Source organism: Haplochromis burtoni, unplaced genomic scaffold (assembly GCF_018398535.1).
Source record: "Haplochromis burtoni strain Fernald_Lab_line unplaced genomic scaffold, NCSU_Asbu1 Contig_8, whole genome shotgun sequence".
NCBI lineage: Eukaryota > Metazoa > Chordata > Actinopteri > Cichliformes > Cichlidae > Haplochromis > Haplochromis burtoni.
In genome coordinates, this window is record NW_024582369.1 from 2431282 (window position 1) to 2437624 (window position 6343).

Consider the following 6343-nt stretch of genomic DNA (forward strand, 5'->3'; position numbering starts at 1 on the left):
CACACACACACACACACACACACACACACACACACACACACACACCACCACCACCACCACCACCACCACAGCAACACTCATTTGACAGCAGTGTTTGTGCTTAAAATTCAATTACCCACTTATTGATAGCTCTCTGGGGTGCAAAGGAAGTGGACAACATGGTGCTGGTGGAAGTGTGGATGATTTCCCAGGAGGCCTCAAGCTCCTCTGCACATCTCCAGCTGGATCTATTTCATGGCTTTACTCATCAGCGGCAGAAGCAGATGGAGCATAAGCAGCAGTCATACACCTGCACACACCAGCGCACGCAGACACAGAGACTGGGGCTGTAACACACACACACACACACACACACACACACACACAGTGGAAACACAAGTCATTTATTACAGTCCATTCTAACAGTGAAAACATGATAAGACATTTGCTGAATTTTCAGGAGAGAACAAAACAAAACAAATTCTTCATAAAGATTAATTAAGTATATAAACAGTCATTTCATGTCTTTGACACCATATAAATCCACACAATTTTAATCTGGATTAAATTAGTGTTAGTTTATGTGTTAGTTCATTTAGTTTATCCTCTTCCTGTGTAAAAGAAATCATTTATTTCCCTAAATTTATGATTTTGCATGAGGACACTCATCCATTCCTTTTTGCTTCTGGTCTTGCACACTGATTGTCTTTCTTTTTTTTCTGCTGGCAATATTCTTGTAATTCTTTTTAACATAGTCTTTGTGACAGTATACAGGTAAAACGCAAATATTTTTTAGCATTACTAGTAGCTCCCATCAACTGTGTCTGAAGCCATGCCAGTATTTGACATGCTGATTTTATTTTTTCCACCTCTGCTTTTCCAACTGGGACAAGTTAAAGAACATTGTTTTTACAGTACTATTCCAAATTCTTGAATCACTCCTCATGTCCTAAATTGAAAAGTTGCCTTTTGCCCTGTTCTCTGTCAAGATGATCCACACTGCTCCAATGACGTTGAGGCTGAGAGACTGTGGAGGCAAATCCATGAGTAAAGTGCTCAGTTGTGTGTTTTTTCTATCCAGGTATGCTTTTACTACAATCAATGTGTGTTTGGGATCATTGCCATCCTGAAAAATCACAGGGAAATCAGACACTTTCCAGATGGCATTACATGGTCAATCAAACTCTGACAGTACTTTTCTGCATTTATAATTCCATCAGTTGTGGAGATCCCAAACACCACTGGCTCAAACTGTCACTTTGCATGGTATTTACAGAAATACACAGGCAGTGTGTAGTCTAACAGCACAAAACCTAAAATATGGATAAATAACAATCAAACAGTTATTTACCAGACCTGACGCCACTCATTTTCAGTTCAGTTCTTGTATAATTTAGCATACCTCATCCTTTCACCCTTATTTCCTTTCCTTAAGAATGGCTTCTTGACAGCCACCCTTCCACTGAGGCCATTGCTGATGAGACTTCAGTGAACAGTAGATGATCAACTGAAGGTCCAGATGTGGTTCTCAAGTCTTGTGTCAGGTTAGGTGGATTTTGTGTCTGCAGAACACTGGTTCTTCTCTTGAGTTATGGACCTTTTTTTGTACCTTAATGATTCATAGATGAGAGTTAACAAACTTAAAAAAACATATATCTGAAATGCATTGAAAATAAGTAAAAAAGCAGCCAATGGCCAAACAAAGACCTTCACAAGTCCTGTAGAACTACTACTCAAAACAACTTTTTAAAAAAATACAAGAAAATCCGGCTCCTTGGAAGAAAAATTCAAATAAAGGCACTTTACTGTGTGTCTAACACATCAGCCCTCAGTGCCACAGGTAGTGCACCACAGGTTAGCCACGCGTCTCAGAGTCCCCAGAGGCCAGAGGGGGCCCCACACAGACGCTCTTGTTGCTGCTGGCCTCATTCCCCGCTAATTACAGCACTCATCTCTGCTCTCCCATGAGACGCCACAACACTGATGACAACACAGGGAAGGTTCTGCATCACCAGCAGCTGAGGCTGCCGACTGCACATCAATACCCAAGGGGGCAAAAAGAGTAACGATGGTGTGATTGCATGTTGGGGGGTTTGTGGTTAGAGTTATGCAGCGCCAGTTTTGCTGCTACTATCAGTCTGGCACATCCTAAACTGATTTATTAATTGCAACTTTATTGTCTTAATTTGTTGCAATTCGGCTCTGATTTAGAAAAACACGTGAAACCTAAAACTACAAACTTACAACATGTGGTGTTCCGTCAGAGACACTACACCACATGATCTAGCATGAGTACAAGTCTGAGTAGAAAACAAAGATGAATCTTGTTGTCCTTTGGTGCCACCTTGTCAGACTACAGCTTGCACGTCCCTGAAGATGACTCTTGATCGATGAGCTCCAAAGATACTGTACCTCTCAGTGTGATTGTTCATTAGCAGGACACTGGGATCTAATGGCCAGCACACTTCTGGCAGTCATAAATCTTCAGACTCCACCCAGGTTTGCTCCCCTGTCTCATCAAGGCCCGTGAAGAATGGAGTCAGTGTGATAAAAAGGAGTGTGGGATTTATATTTTCCCTCTACCGCCTCCTCCACGCACCGAGATGAGCTAACAGGCACAGAGAAATGACAAGTGGGGCTTGACAAGACACCCCCGTGAATGTGATGATGCCGCTAGATGTGTTTTAGATGCTGATGAGCCTGCTGGACAAAAAGAGCATTTTAATGTCTCTTTTCTGTTTATTATACATTATACTTAAGAGAGTTTTGAACCCAAGCAGAACAGCTGAGATGAAAGTGGGGTTTACAGGGCCCTAAAACCAAAGCAACTAAATGGTGTTTGACCGTCAAAGTGACACATTTGTTTGTCTTACTGTGACTTGCCAAACGTCTTACAAGAAAACACTTATGTGTGGTAGACAGAAATACATTCCGAGTGGCTGGTTTGTAGTGGAATGAGAGCATGTGTATTGACAGGTGAAAGTCAAGTGAATGGAAAACTAGGTACTGCCGAACAGGTGAGGAAATACGGGGCTTGAAATTGTTTAAACTTAGAAAGATTTCCTTGTAGTCTTTCTAATGTGTGGCCTTGACTGTGCCTCTGAAAGCATGTTGCCTCATTTATTACATCCTTGTCCTAGTATGCTGTGTATACAGTGATTGCTCTGAAATACAGCTTCACATTTGTGAGTACAAGAGGTTCTGGTGTTCCTTGGCCTTTTCCTATATCATAACATTTATCATTAACTAATCAGTGAATGCATATTTTGGAAAAGTTGCTTCAAAGCTGCAAAAATGAGGAAAATGAGATCAGATATGCTCATTGGTTAACATCTTTCCTAAAATGCACTTTCCTAATTAGTCTTAAAATACTTTTTGACAGTTGGATGATGTCATAGTCTGACCAATTTGTGTGGGGCGGTGGAGAGTGAATACATTGCTGCTGCGTCCAATTCACTCTGACCTTTTTTTATTCTGCAGTTCCATGTCATGAAATTTAGGTCAGAGAACAATGCACGCTCTCTGTTAGAACTAGTGGGGTGCCAAAACCCTAGCTACTCCCCTCTGACCCTCATCCCAAGCTTTCACATTCATCCACTTTCCACACAACGTTTCACTTCACAGACTGGAAGATGTATAAAAAACCAAGGTATTTTATCTGGAAAGATGTTCTATCTAGATCTATATATCTATCTATTTATCTATCTATCTATCTACCTGTCTACCTATCTATCTATTTATTTATCTCATCAAATACTGTGTTACAGCTTGGCTGATGATGGGCACAGCTCCACAAATGTAACAATTTGTGATTATTATCTAACAGTATTACAAACACTTGTGAATCCCTATGTGGTACTAAAGAGCTGTCTGAAATTCAGTTGCACACCACAACATTTAACACAGTGGGGTCGCCGAGTGCTGAAGTGCGATTGTGCGTAAAAGTCACAAACACTCCCCTGACTCACTAACTGCACAGCTGACTTCAAAGTCAGCACAGAAAGTGGGCGCCACGAGTATGTGTTTCCATGGCTGAACAGCTGCTATATGCGTTATGTGGAGTATAACGTTTGTGTCGTCCCAACTATCTAAAATTGTAACCTCCACGCAAGGCATAGGAAATACGTCAGGATGGCCGAGCGGTCTAAGGCGCTGTGTTCAGGTCGCAGTCTCCTCTGGAGGCGTGGGTTCGAATCCCACTTCTGACATTCAAGCTTTGCTCTCCATATTGTCACAACATACACTTGAAATTTGGTTGAACCACGAGGTTTCTCACAACTTGCTTATCACAGTTGTGCACCGTTCATCCCTGAACTGTAGTGGATTTTATAATGATGTACACTGTAACAACATTCTACATAATTCTAATAAAATTCACTACAGGAAGCTGATTACTGGTGCACAACTAAATGTGTGCATCTTTGAATGTGCTCACATTGATACTGATGTGCTAAAAACATGATTTTGTGAAGTCAAAACTTTCAGCAAGTTGAAACAATCTTTCTTATTTACTCCAATTATCCTAAAATAAGGACTGGTCCCATCCCATGTCATGGCATGAAAATATGACAGGCTGTCATCAATTCAATCAGATACTTGCGAAAATTGTAAACACTGAGTAAAAATCCTTCAACATTTTTATTGTATTTCTGACAGTGTACACACAAAACAATAATATACAAACACACACGTACACATACGCTGTCCTTCGACTTATTAAAAAGGCTGTCATGTTTTTGCTTGGTCAAAAAAAAACCTCAACAAAAAACAACAACCTGTTATTACTGTGCTGACTTCCTCATTTTGAAATGATTAGGTTTTTTTTACTTATACAGCATTTCATCTTGGCTGATGATGGCCACTAACCTGATGAGCTCACATGAATGAAAGTAAAACTTCCTGTGAACGTAGCTGCTTCTTGCCGGGTGCGGTGGCGCGTGCCTGTCATCCAAGTTACTTGGAGACTGAGGTTGGAGGATCGTTTGAGCTCAGGAGCTCTGAGCTGCAGCAGGCTGTGTCGATCGGGTGTCCGCGCTAAGTTCGGCATCGATATGGTAATCCTGGGGGAGCCCGGGACCAGCAGGTCGTCTAAAGAGGGGTGCACCGGCCCAGGTCGGAGACGGAGCAGGTCAAAGCCCCCGTGTCGCTCAGTAGTGGGATCGTGCCTGTGAATAGACGCTGTAGCGCAGCCTGAGCAATACAGCGAGACCCAATCTTTATATACACCCTTATACCTGTCTCTACCTCACAAAGCAACCTCATCAGTCCTTCTTTGTCTTTTTAATTGACGTTAAACATGCTCACAAACCTGCTGCTCTGCTTGTCCTACACCACCTCCACCTGCAGGACAGCTGCAAATACATCCTCCATCCTAAACACTTCTGATGCCCAGCAGGTGGAGACAAACTCAAACTAGGAAATTCATTCAGGTAACCTTTGGGTTTAATATTTGCATCTTATGATCACAGCTTTGACTGTCATGTAAAAAGGGTTTTTTTTGTTTTAGAAGTGAACTGTCCTCAACTTCAGTACAGGCATGAGTCAGGATTTCAGGGTAAAGTAAATGTTTTCTTTACATCATTTCTTTGAGTGTATGGTGAAAGATTGCCAGGGAAGGGACTGTGTTGCATTTTACTGGGATAATTTCTCTATTTTTTTAAATAGATTTTTCATCTTATAATCAACAGTATATAAAACTATATATATATATATATATATATATATCAGTCCGGTATGGTGTTGACATAGTGCCACAATCTGGCAGTCACACCTTGTTTTTGAGCAGTGGTTCCATGGTCTTTGAATGCAGTGAGCTGAGTTCAAATCTCAGTGGGACCTGGTTTTTAGAGGTGAAACCACACTTCATGTCTTCTCTGGTTCACAGAAATAGTGCTACAGTTGTGTTTTCAGTCAAAACTGTATAAAATCAAGCAGCTAACCTTGACCTCTGCCTTTATAAATGATTGTGAATTCCTATGTGCTACTAAAGAGCTTATACTTGTGCGTATGAGTCACAAACACTGCTCACTCACTGACTGAGCATGATCATCATTTTCGAGCCATAAATGGCATCAGCCTCTCCACAATTGACAGTATCCTTAAAAGAACCCATTGGCTGAATACTTTTTGGCAGGTTGCCATGATCAGGCACTCTCACAGGGGTTCCATGGTGTAATGGTTAGCACTCTGGACTCTGAATCCAGCGATCCGAGTTCAAATCTCGGTGGGACCTGAGTTTTTTTATCCGCTGATTGAGATGTGAAACATTTGAGCGTCTTCTCTGGGACACCAAAACTGTGCTATAATTGTGTTTTCAGTGAGAGGTGTATAAAATCAAGCAGCAAACCTTGACCTCTCCCTTTAC

At 41.5% G+C, this 6343-nt stretch overlaps 2 non-coding genes across 2 annotated transcripts; both read left to right on the plus strand.

Annotated features, from left to right (window-relative positions):
• Nucleotides 1-4104: 4104 nt before the first annotated feature.
• Nucleotides 4105-4187, plus strand: trnal-cag. The gene has a single exon. It is a non-coding gene; the product is annotated as a tRNA-Leu (tRNA).
• Nucleotides 4188-6139: 1952 nt separating this feature from the next.
• Nucleotides 6140-6211, plus strand: trnaq-cug. Its single transcript has one exon. It is a non-coding gene; the product is annotated as a tRNA-Gln (tRNA).
• Nucleotides 6212-6343: the final 132 nt, after the last annotated feature.